Here is a 13268-nt window from a genome sequence, read left to right on the forward strand (position 1 = left end):
ACGTGAGGCAGCGGGCTGGCTTATTCATGTCCTCCACACACACACACGTCCGGCAGACTTCCCTGCCACGACCATTCTGCTATCTCCCTCACTTTTTTTCCCTTTTCCACTAATTACAGGGGAAAGAGAGGCCCAAAACAGTGGGTGGAGCGCGGCAGGTCCAGACGAAAGCCAATTGGATTCGTTTTTAATTACTGAAACTCGCGCTGGCTTTAATTACGGCACCAGGTTCACACTCGCGTGAATGTATGTGTGTGTGTGTGTGTGTGTGTGTGTGTACGGGAGGGGGAGAGGGAGGGGGAGGGTAGGGGGTGGGGGAGTGGGGTACGCTTTGGTGTGGCACACACAAATTTGGCTGTGACAGCCGACAGAGCGAGGCGTGAATAAGAGCTTCGCTAATGAAGTCTGCCCGTCACAACCGAAACATCCGCACTCCGTCAGGAACGCGTGTAATGTCGAGAGTGCTCCCCGGGGCACTGTTCTGGGGCCACTCCAGTTCTCACTGTGCGCAAATTAACTGTCGCGCAAACGTACTGGCGCACGCTTATCACTGATGTACCAATTGTACAGCTGTAGAGGAGGACGCTGATATACTGATCGTACCAGAACTTAATTTTTTGGAACGCTTGTAATCAAACAGTGCAGGAGGAATTAAAAATTAGTGGTTATTTTGTGGAAATGACCGGTTTCGGCGTAGTCGGTAGACCATCTTCAGAATAGAACCATCAGCTGAAGTTGACACTGTCTGGAACAGTCAGTAGACCTCGGTCGCTCAGTTTCAGTGACTGAGGTCTACTGAGTATTCCAGACATCGTCAGCTGACGGTGTTATTCTGAAGATGGTCTAAGACTAGGCCGAAACCGGTCATTTCAATAAAATAATCATCGCGATCTAGACTATTTTTTACTGATTTTATATACACTGAAGAGCACGCAGAAGTGCCGCAACACGACGTGGCATGTCTGAAGTACTGCTGGAGCGAATTGACAGCATGAATCCTGCAGGGTTGTCCATAAATCCGGAAGAGTCCGACAGATGGACATCTCTTCCGAACAGCACCTTGGAAGGCATCCTAGATATGCTCGATAATGTTCATTTCTGGGGAGTTTGGTGGCCACTGGTTTAAACTCAGAAGAGTGTTCTGGACGTGGGGGTTGTCGCATTGTCCTGCTGGAATTGCCCAAGTCCGACGGAATGCACAATGGACATGAATGGATGCAGGTGATCAGACAGTATGCTTACGTATGTGTCACCTGTCAGAGCTGTATCTTGTAATCAAACAGCACAGTAGGAACATAAAATTCGTAAGAAACAGCCTAGATCTCGATGGTTATTTTATTTAAATGGCCGGTTTCGGCGTAGTCGCAGACCATCTTCAGAATAGAACCATCAGCTGAAGCTGACGGTGTCTGGAACAGTCAGTAGACCTTAGTCGCTCAGTTTCAGTGACTGAGGTCTACTAACTGTTCCAGATATTGTCAGCTGACGGTGCTGTTGTGAAGAGTATCTAAGACTAGGCCGAAGCCGGTCAGTTTAATAAAGTATCCATATGATCGATAATGTTCATTTCTGGGGCGTTTGGTGGCCATTAGAAGTGTTTAAACTCAGAAGAGTGTTCCTGGAGCCACTCAGTAGCAATTGTGAACGTCTGGGGTGTCGCATTGTCCTGCTGGAATTGCCCAAGTCCGTCGGAATGCACAATGAACATTAATGGATGCAGGTGATCAGACAGGATGCTTATATACTTGTCACCTGTCGTACCAGGGGTCCGTATCACTCCAACTGCACATGCCCCACACCATTACAGAACCACCACCAAGCTTGAAGAGTCCCCTGTTGACATTCAGGGTCCATGCATTGGTTCAAATGGCTCTGAGCACTATGGGACTCAACTGCTGTGGTTATAAGTCCCCTAGAACTTAGAACTACTTAAACCTAACTAACCTAAGGACAGCACACAACACCCAGCCATCACGAGGCAGAGAAAATCCCTGACCCCGCCGGGAATCGAACCCGGGAACGGTCCATGCATTCATGAGGTTGTCGGCATGCGCGTACACGTCCATCCGCTCGATACAATTTGAAACGAGACTCATCCGACCAGCCAACACGTTCCCAGTCGTGCCACGCGGTTTGAGGCGCCATGTTACGGATTGTGCGGCCTCTCCCGTCGGAAGTTCGAATCTTCCCACTGTCATGTGTGTGTGTGTGTGTGTGTGTGTGTGTGTGTGTGTGTGTGTGTCGTTCTTAGCATAGGTTAGTTTAAGTAGTGTGTAAGTCTAGGGACCGATGACGTCAGTAGTTTGGTCCCTTAGGAACTCACACTCATTTTGTTTCCAGTCATCCACAGTCCAATGACGGTACTGACGGGCCCAGGCGAGGCGTAAAGCCTTGTGTCGTGCAGTCATCAAGGGTACACGAGTAGGTTGAACGACTCCCTTCAGTCGTCATTGGATCTTTTTCCGAGACTGTATACATGCTGTTCTTGAGTATGAGAGCATTTTGTGTCTTTCAAAATATTTCGAGCCACTTGTAAAATACGCAATTCCTAATAACACATTGCTGAAACCACTGCACCTTTTCTGGCAAAAGCCATAACGGCTGAAATAGTGTAACGCAGTGGTATAATATTTGTCAGATTTGTTCTTTTGTTTCGTTCTTTAGACGGGGTGACTCAGCTGTTCCTACACTAGATTTTATGGAACTTGCAATGCCTTCAAATACCATTCGCAAGATTTTAGTATTCTGTCACTCTCTACGCGCGCACTATTAGACCTATAAAAAAATAAACAGAACGCTACGTTAAATTTTGTACTAGGGTGTATTTTCACTACAGGCTGTAGTCTTCGAATTCATTCGAGATAAATGTACAAAAGTGGACTTCAAACGCGTTTTTCTGGAGTAACTCAAAAAACGAGGACTCCCGCGGAATCGCATCCAGCAAAAAATTTAATTCCATTAATTCATTTTTTACTGTAGGACTAAAACTGTGCGCGTAGCGAGAGAGCGAATATGAAAATCTTGCATGTCGTATTTGAAGGCACTGCGGCTTCTATAAAATCCATCAGTAGCGACGGCTGCATCACTCATTATGTATATGCAATAAGAGAATAAAAAAGTAATTTTTTACCATTCATTGATATTTAAACTATCTGACAGCTAAAAATACACTCATGTTCAGTAAAAACAGAACACCATGAACGACTAGAGATGTTGCTGATGTTGTGGTCTTCAGTCCACAGACTGGTTTGATGCAGCTCTCCATGCCACTCTATCCTGTGCAAGCTTCTTCATCTCCCAGTACCTACTGCAACCTAAATCCTTCTGAATCTGCTTAGTGTATTCATCTCTTGGTCTCCCTCTACAATTTTTACCCTCAACGCTGCCCTCCAATACTAAATGGGTGATCCCTTGATGCCTCAGAACATATCCTACCAACCGATCCATTCCTCTAGTCAAGGTGTATCACAAATTTCTCTTCTCCCTAACTCTCTTCAATACCTCCTCATTAGTTATGTGATCTACCCATCTAATCTTCAGCATTCTTCTGTAGCACCACATTTCGAAAGCTTCTATTCTCTTCTTGCCCAAGCTATTTATCGTCCATGTTTCACTTCCATACATGGCTACACTCCATACAAATACTTTCAGAAACGACTTCCTGACACTTAAATCTACACCTGATGTTAACAAATTTCTCTTCTTCAGAAACACTTTCCTTGCCATTGCCATTTTACATTTTATACCCTCTCTACTTCGATCATCATCAGTTATTTTGCCCCCAAATAGCAAAACTTCTTTACTACTTTAAGTGTCTCATTTCCTAATCTAATCCCCTCAGCATCACCCGAGTTAACTCTACTACATTCCATTATCCTTGTTTTGCTTTTGTTGATGTTCATCTTATATTGCCGGCCGCGGTGGCCGTGCGGTTCTAGGCGCTCCAGTCCGGAGCCGCGCTGCTGCTACGGTTGCAGGTTCGAATCCTGCCTCGGGCATGGGTGTGAGTGATGTCCTTAGGTTTAAGTAGTTCTAAGTTCTGGGGGACTGATGACCACAGCAGTTGAGCCCCATAGTGCTCAGAGCCATTTGAACCATTTTGAACCATCTTATATCTTCCTTTCAAGACACTGTCCATCACGTTCAGCTGGTCTTCCAAGTCCTTGCCTGTCACTGTCAGAATTACAATGTCATCGGCGGAACTCAAAGTTTTTTATTTCTTCTCCGTGGATTTTAATACCTACTCCGAATTTTTCTTTTGTTTCCTGTACTAGAGATAGGACGTTCATACTGACAGGGTGTGTAAATTAGCATGTTCTGCACAAACGATTAGCGTTTGAACCATGTCGGCCTGCGAGTTCATCACGGATATTGCGGCGCAACACTACCTAACGGTGAACCGTGCCTGCGGCTCTCGTTGGCGCCACAAACCGAAGGTAATGGGTCAGTGTGACTTGAGCAGACTTATGCGCGAAGCGTACCGTCAAATCAGTGAGTTTGAAAGAGGGCTCGTTACTGGCATGAGAGAATGTGATGCATCCATGCGGGAAATCGTTGTTAGTGTGGGACGAAGTGTTTCTGCGGTGCAGCACGTGTGTGCAGGATGGTTCGCTGAAGGCCACAGAACGCGACGAGATGGGTCAGGTCGCAGGACCCAGTCCACCCACCGAAGAGATCGATACCTCATTCGAACGGCATTGCAGGAGAGGTCTGGGACCTCGTCGTCTCTGGCGCAACAGTGGAACAGTGTAACACATCGTACGCTACCAGGGATGACAATCCGTCGCCGTTGATTACGGCATCGATTACGTATGCGTCGTCCACTTCTCCGCCTGCCTTTGACCAACACGCAGAAACATGCTACACGGCAATGGTGTATGGAACGACGTCACCGTGGACTGCAATGGCGCCAGACAGTGCTTTCGGACGAATGCAGGTCCTTATACAACGGAGATTAACAACTGGCCGGTTTTGAGCGCGAGTACTCGCGTCTGCTCAGGCACGTGCTCGCGAGCAGGTGCAAGGTCGCGGAGTAGGGGAGGGGAAATGCGCGCGCACGTTTGAATAGGGCCGCAGCGTGCCTATCGAATTCGCGCCGACTGTGTAACGTTTAGAGTACCAAGATCAGCTCTAACAGCCACTTCGCTGGTTAAGAATCATGTCAAGTCGCCGTTGTGTAACCCCAACCATGCTTTCGCAGTTCAATCCCCATTGGGAGGAATTGTATCCGTTTACAGAGAAAGATGGTGTTTGCAAAATGTTTAGTATGTCACAAAACGCCGAATTCTTTTAGGAAATTTAATTGACAGCGACATTATATGTCGTACCGCGCGGAAGACTACGGACGTGGAAAATGTGATTGACCAGATCGTGCGCAGGAAGGTATTAAACTTAAAAGGAAGCTATCCGAAGAAGATCTGGACGACGAAGAAAAATCAACTGAGGCAGCTCTCAGAGTGGGTTACAAAATTGCTTTGCTTTTAGCAAAATCCCTGCGCCCACTTAACTGATGGCGATTTAATAAAAGAATGTTTGGTAGTTGCAGCGGAACATTTGTGTCCATCTCAAGTTGAACAGTTTCGGATTGTGCCATTATGTGACATGACCATTATGCGTCGCATACAGGACATGGCAGACGACGTCCAGAGCCAGCTTGCAAATATCTGTAAAGATTTTATGGCGTATTCTCTAGCTCTGGACCAAAGTGTTGATATCACTGGAACAGCGCAGCTTGCCATATTTATTAGAGGTGTTAATAGAGATCTTCAGGTGAGGCAGGAGCTCCTCGATGTAGTAGCCATGAAGAACACTACAACCGGAGGTGATATTTTAAGTAGTGTTGAAGAAAGTGTTGAAAATATAGGATTGTCGTGGAATTCTTTAGTTCCAGTGTCTGCAGATGGCAGAGGCACACACTAAGCTAATAAAATTATGTGGCTCGTGTACATTCTCCTTTATTTGTTTCATTTGCTGCAGTAATAATTCGTGAGTGATATCCCTGCAGGTGGCCGCGTATTTACATTGACTGGCGGGAGCTGTTGTGTGCCCCACGTGACTCTCCCCACTCTCCGCTCTGGTCCGGTAGTGGGGGTAGCGTGCTCGCGCTGCTCCGTGCTCGCGCCTTGCTGCTCACAACTTGCTCCGCGAGCACGTACGTTGTGAAGCCGTCTTATACAATGTAGGCTTTCACGGCCGGTGTTGTCTTCAGTTGAAACTTCCGGGCTGAGAGGCCGTGGTCGATGCATAAAATTTCCACCTGACGTTTCGTCCCCATCTGCGGGAGACATCTTCTGAGGTTGTCCGGCTACTGCCACTGAGGCTCCAGGTACTCTTCTCGCGTGGAGACGAAACGTCAGGTGGAAATTTTATACATCGACCACGGCCTCTCAGCCCGGAAGTTTCAATTGGGGGAATGCAGGTCCTGTTTGTTTCAAAATGATGGCCACATTTTGGTTCGCCGCAGACGGGGGGAGCAGCATCACAGCGATTGTATTCGCACAAGACGTACAGCGCCAACTGGAGGGCTTAGAACTTGAATGCACCTCGTACAACCACAAATCACAGCTGATGCGTGTCCAGGTCACTGTGACCAGTGTGACCTATGTGAATGACATCTAGCGACCCGTAGCCATACCTGTTCTGTACAACACCACAGACGCCATTTTTCAGCAAGACAACGCACGACCACATGTTGCTTCACGAACACGTGCTTTGTTGGTGTCACAGGATGTCAGCCTTATGCCCTGGCACCTCCACTATCACCAGAGTTGTCATCATCATCATCATCATCATCATCATCATTTAAGACTGCTTATGCCTTTCAGCGTTCAGTCTGGAGCATAGCCCCCCTTATACAGTTCCTCCAAGATCCCCTATTCAGTGCTAACATTGGTGCCTCTTCTCATGTTAAACCTATTACTTCAAAATCATTCTTAACCGATTCCAGGTACCTTCTCCTCGGTCTGCCCCGACTCCTCCTACCCTCTACTGCTGAATCCATGAGTCTCTTGGGTAACCTTGCTTCTCCCATGCGTGTAACATGACCCCACCATCTAAGCCTGTTCGCCCTGACTGCTACATCTATAGAGTTCATTCCCAGTTTTTCTTTGATTTCCTCATTGTGGACACCCGCCTGCCATTGTTCCCATCTACTAGTACCTGCAGTCATCCTAGCTACTTTCATATCCGTAACCTCAACCTTGTTGATAAGGTAACCTGAATCCACCCAGCTTTCGCCCCCATACAACAAAGTTGGTCGAAAGATTGAACGGTGCACACATAACTTAGTCTTGGTACTGACTTCCTTCTTGCAGAAGAGAGTAGATCGTAGCTGAGCGCTCACTGAATTAGCTTTGCTACACCTCGCTTCCAGTTCTTTCACTATGTTGCCATCCTGTGAGAATATGCATCCTAAGTACTTGAAACCGTCCACCTGTTCTAACTTTGTTCCTCCTATTTGGCACTCAATCCGTTTATATTTCTTTCCCACTGACATTACTTTCGTTTTGGAGATGCTAATCTTCATACCATAGTCCTTACATTTCTGATCTAGCTCTGAAATATTACTTTGCAAACTTTCAATCGAATCTGCCATCACAACTAAGTCATCCGCATATGCAAGACTGCTTATTTTGTGTTCACATATCTTAATCTCACCCAACCAGTCTATTGTTTTCAACATATGATCCATAAATAATATGAACAACAGTGGAGGCAGGTTGCAGCCTTGTCTTACCCCTGAAACTACTCTGAACCATGAACTCAATTTACTGTCAACTCTAACTGCTGCCTGACTATCCATGTAAAGACCTTTAATTGCTTGCAAAAGTTTGCCTCCTATTCCATAATCTTGTAGAACAGACAATAACTTCCTCCTAGGAACCCGGTCATCTGCCTTTTCTAGATCTATAAAGCATAGATACAATTCCCTGTTCCACTCATAACACTTCTCCATTATTTGCCGTAAGCTGATCTGGTCCTGACAACCTCTAAGAGGCCTAAACCCACACTGATTTTCATCCAATTGGTCCTCAACTAATACTCGCACTTTCTTTTCAACAGTACCTGAGAAGATTTTACCCACAACGCTGATTAAAGAGATGCCTCTGTAGTTGTTACAATCTTTTCTGTTGTCGCCAATCGAAAATGTGTGGGGAATGGTGAAACTACGGGAGCAGCGCTGTGACGCAATGCCAACCAAACACAGGTGAACGTTGAGACCAAGCGAAGGCAGTATGGATGGCTGTACCACAGCACGCCATACTCGTGATATACTCGTCGCTGCCACCATGGACTGAAAGAAACAAGGCCCATGGCGGACCCTGTGTCTGTTAGGCAACAGGGCACATGAATCGAAATGACTGAACTGCTAATCATTTCAGCAGAACATTAAAATGTACATGTCCAGTGAATATGTACGTCCTATCTCTAGTCGTTCAAGGTGTTCTGTTTTTTTTTTTTTGTTCTTTTTTTCCTGAGGATAAGTATACCATTACAAAGAAACAGATATTGCACCATGTAAGCGAAGCTATATTTCTATAAATCATCAGAAAAAAAGATGATATGGGTCGCGTGGCTTGGACACTCTACCCACAACGAATTTAGCATCTCATACTCTACAAGTAAACAGATTTATTAAAGAATCTAACTACCATGAATTACATAACAAATTTCTAATTACTTTACAGATGAGTTAATGTGTTTAATATTTGGCGTAAAGTGTATGGTAAGTAGACCGTTTAGGTTTTTATGTTGGTAACGCCACGTAGCGCTCTGTATGAAAATCACTGACTGTGCTGTGTGCAGTCTGTGGCTGGTTGGACTCATTGTTTTAATATTCGCTTGTGTAGTGTTGGGCAGTTGCATGTAAACAGTGCGTAGCGTTGCGCAGTTGGAGGTGAGCCGCCAGCAGTGGTGGATGTGGGGAGAGAGATGGCGGAGTTTTGAGAGCGGACGATCTCGACGTGTGTCCGTCAGAAAAACGAAATTTGTAAGACTGGATTTCATGAACTTATATACATATATTATGACTTTTGAACACTATTAAGGTAAATACATTGTTTGTTCTCTATCAAAATCATTCATTTGCTAACTATGCCTATCAGTAGTTAGTGCCTTCAGTAGTTACAATCTTTCATTTAGCTGCAGTATTGGCGCTCGCTGTATTGCAGTAGTTCGAGTAACGAAGATTTTTGTGAGGTAAGTAATCCATGAAAGGTATAGGTTATTGTTAGTCAGGGCCATTCTTTTGAAGGGATTATTGAAAGTCGGAATGCGTTGCGCTAAAAATATTGCGTGTCAGTTTAGTGATGATCAGAATAAGTAAAGAGAGAAACGTCTGAGTACGTTCAGTTTTGCTCAGCTGCTTGAAAATCAAATAATGTAAGAGGTTTTCCAGCACTGTCATTTATAACTTTTCCAAAGGGACGTTACAGTATAAGGGATAAAGGTTTAGATAAGTTTGAAGTTATATTTAAAGTTCTTTCAAAGTTCTTAACTATTCTCGTTATGAAACATTGATGAATGCTGACTGGACAATTTGCGCACTGTATTGAGGGAAGACTATTTTTTCCAGCCATCTCAGTGTTTAAGACGTCATACATAATGATCTATGTGTCATACAATGAGACAATTACTGGTACATGTGAATACAGCCTTCAAAATGAGTTACGAATAAAATTAATAGAGAACAATAAAGCAAACCATCTTCCCTGAGGCGACAGTGTAATAAGCTATAAACTTTTTCCCATACATCATTTTGTCGGGGGTGTCAGCCAGAGAGTGTCTCGTAAAGGTAGTGCAAAGCTTTTTGAAAGACACAAAATGCTCTCATGCTCAACTACAGCATGTATACAGTCTCGGAAAAAGATCCAATGACGACTGAAGGGAATCGTTCAACGTGACAGAACTGCAATCATTACGCAGAGTACAGCAGATTTCAATACTGAGCCATCACAAAGTTTCAGCGTGCGAACCATTCAACCAAACATCATCCATATGGGCTTACTGGAGTACTCTGCTCCTTCATATTCAACTGTTGCCAAGTGGACAAATGAGTTTAAATTTAGTCGAGAGAGCTTAGATGATGATCCGCGCAGTGGTCGCCCCAGAAACCATTTCTAAAGTGCACAAAATGGTCACAGAGGATCGCTGACAAGAAATTGCGTGAAATTGATCACGCTTGCCAGGTGTCATCTGTAAGCGTATATCACGTTTTAACTGAAGAATTAGAAATGAAAAAAATATCTGCAACATGTATGCCGCGACTCTTGATGCTGCATCAAAATCGAACGAGAATGGACATGTTGTTGTTGTTGTTGTTGTTGTGGTCTTCAGTCCTGAGACTGGTTTGATGCAGCTCTCCTTGCTACTCTATCATGTGGAAGCTTCTTCGTCTCTCCGTACCTGCTGCAACCTACATCCTTCTCAATCTGTTTAGTGTATTCATCTCTTGGTCTTCCTCTACGATTTTTACCCTCCACGCTGCCCTCCAATACCAAATTGGTGATCCCTTGATGCCTCAGAACATGTACAACCAACAGATCCCTTCTTGTAGTCAAGTTGTGCCAAATTTCTCTTTTCCCCAATTCTATTCAATACCTTTTCATTAGTTATATGATCTACCCATCTAATCTTCATTTTTCTTCTGTAGCACCACATTTCGAAACCTTCTATTCTCTTCTTGTCCAAACTATTTATCGTCCATGTTTCACTCCCATACGTGGCTACATTCCATACAAATACTTTCAGAATCGACTTCCTGACACTTAGATCTATACCCGATGTTAACAAATTCCTGCCTGCCGTGTGACCAAGTGGTTCTAGGCGCTTCAGTTTGGAACCGCGCGACCGCTACGGTCGCAGGTTCGAATCCTGCCTCGGGCATGGCTGTGTGTGATGTCCTTAGGTTAGTTAGGTTTAAGTAGTTCTAAGCTCTAGGGGACTGATGACCTCAGATGTTAAGTCCCATAGTGCTCAGAACCATTTTTCCAACAAATTTCTCTTCTTCAGAAACGCTTTCCTTGCCATTGCTAGGCTACATTTTATATCTTCTCTACTTCGACCATCATCAGTTATTTTGCCCCCCCCCCCCCCCAAATAGCAAAATTCCTTTACTACTTTAAGTGTCTCATTTCGTAATCTAATTCCCTCAGCATCACCCGACTTAATTCGACAACGTTCCATTATCCTCGCTTTGCTTTTGTTGATGTACATCTGATATCCTCCTTTCAAGACACTGTCCATTCTGTTCAACTGCTCTTCCAAGTCCTTTGGTGTGGACATATCGGAACAATTGTGGGCCGTTTTAGGAGAAACGAACAAGATTTCTTGTGCTCGTTTGTGGTCACAGATGAAAACTGGGTGCACTATTATATCCCAGAGACAAAACAACAGCCAATAGAGTGAAAACATGCTGATTCTCCGCCACCAAAGAAAGCAAAGACAATTCCTTATGCGGGGTAGGTCATGGTATGAGTGTTCTGGGATGCGAAGGAGGTTCTGTTTGTAGATTATCTCTCCACTGGGCAATCAATTACTGGAGAACACTATGCTAACGTCCTGGACATCTTGCAACACAGGATACGCGAGAAAAGGCGAGGTTTAGCAAGGAAGAAAGTCATCTTCCATCAAGACAATGCGTGACCGCACACATGTGCCGTCGGCATGTGAAAATCACGGCAACTAAGGTATGAATTGTTGCCACACCCGCCTTATTCACCTGGCATGGCTCTGTCAGACTTCCGTCTCTTCCTAAAACTGAAAATGTATCTTGGAGGCCGAATATTCACTTCAAACGAAGAAATGATACCCTGAGTTGACAACTATTTTGCATGCCTGGAGAAAACTCATTTTCGAGGTGGGATCAAGTCAATGGAACTTCGATGGAGCAAGTACATTAATCTACAAGGAGACTACATTGAAAAACAAAAAAAAAAGTTTCAGTGATGTAAGTACTTTTTTCCATTCCGTTCCGAGAACTTTTCAAACCACCCTCGTAGTCTACCTGATAAAACCTGCTATGTAGTTTATTAAAGGGCAGATACCATTGTATACAGGGTGGAAAGTATTTAAACCGACAAACTTTGGGAGGTTGTAGGCGACATCAAAATAAATATTTTTCCCTCATGTCATTTTTTCCTGCGGGGATTATTTAAACCGTTGGAGGCCGTATTATGCTCTTTAGATGACAGAGGCCGTATTACGCTCTTCAGTTGTAGGCGACTGCTGTCCACCAGTGTAGTAGCGCATTGTCTCTGTTTACTAATGGAGCGATACACCTGGAGTGAGTACACTGATATGGTTATTGCGTACTACGTAGCGCCCCACAACGGACGATCTGCACAGCGGGTTTATGAACAACAATATCCTAATCGCCGTATCCCGCATCATACGACCTTTGAAGTTGTGTACCAACGTCTGCGTGAGACCGGGTCATTTAGCAGATTACCTGGACAGGGACGCCGTCGCACGGTAAGAACGCTGCAACTTGAGGAAGCTGTCTTGCAGCATGTGGAGCGAGATCATTCAATCAGCACTCGTGCAACTGCACGTCACATGGGGACGAATCAGACGAATGTAAGAACAGTCCTTCGAGAGAAATTGTTACGTCCATTTCACTTACAGCGTGTCCACAACCTGGAACCAGTTGGTTTTCCACCAAGAGTACAGTTTTCGCAGTGGTACCTGGAACAGTGTGAAATGCATCCTACATTTCCATCCTCTGTGTTGTTTACCGATGAAGCAACGTTCGGGCATGATGGAATCTTCAACATGCACAATTCGCATGTTTGGAGTGAGGGTAACCCACATGCCACAGTTACTAGCGCTCATCAAGTGCGGTTCTTCGTCAGTGTGTTTGTCGGTGTTGTTGGAGACTGTTTAATTGGGCCGTATCTGCTACCTACTTGTTGTCTCTTGGTCGTAAAAAAATGGGAAAGTGTTTGTTGGTTTAATTAATTTGCCGCCAGAGAAATCTTCCTCTACCGGTTTAAATACTCCTCATGGGAAAAAATGACATTAGGGAAAAATGCTTGTTTTGATGTCCCCTACAACCTCCCAGACTTTGTCGGTATAAATACACTCCTGGAAATGGAAAAAAGAACACATTGACACCGGTGTGTCAGACCCACCATACTTGCTCCGGACACTGCGAGAGGGCTGTACAAGCAATGATCACACGCACGGCACAGCGGACACACGAGGAACCGCGGTGTTGGCCGTCGAATGGCGCTAGCTGCGCAGCATTTGTGCACCGCCGCCGTCAGTGT

General features: G+C 45.0%; 1 protein-coding gene across 1 annotated transcript in view; it reads left to right on the forward strand.

Moving 5' to 3' along the window:
* Positions 1–13268, forward strand: part of LOC126108293 (uncharacterized) — an 875321-nt gene that overhangs the window by 758950 nt on the left and 103103 nt on the right. The gene's annotated exons all lie outside the window — the stretch shown is intronic.

This window comes from Schistocerca cancellata, chromosome 11 (assembly GCF_023864275.1).
Source record: "Schistocerca cancellata isolate TAMUIC-IGC-003103 chromosome 11, iqSchCanc2.1, whole genome shotgun sequence".
Taxonomy (NCBI): Eukaryota; Metazoa; Arthropoda; class Insecta; order Orthoptera; family Acrididae; genus Schistocerca; species Schistocerca cancellata.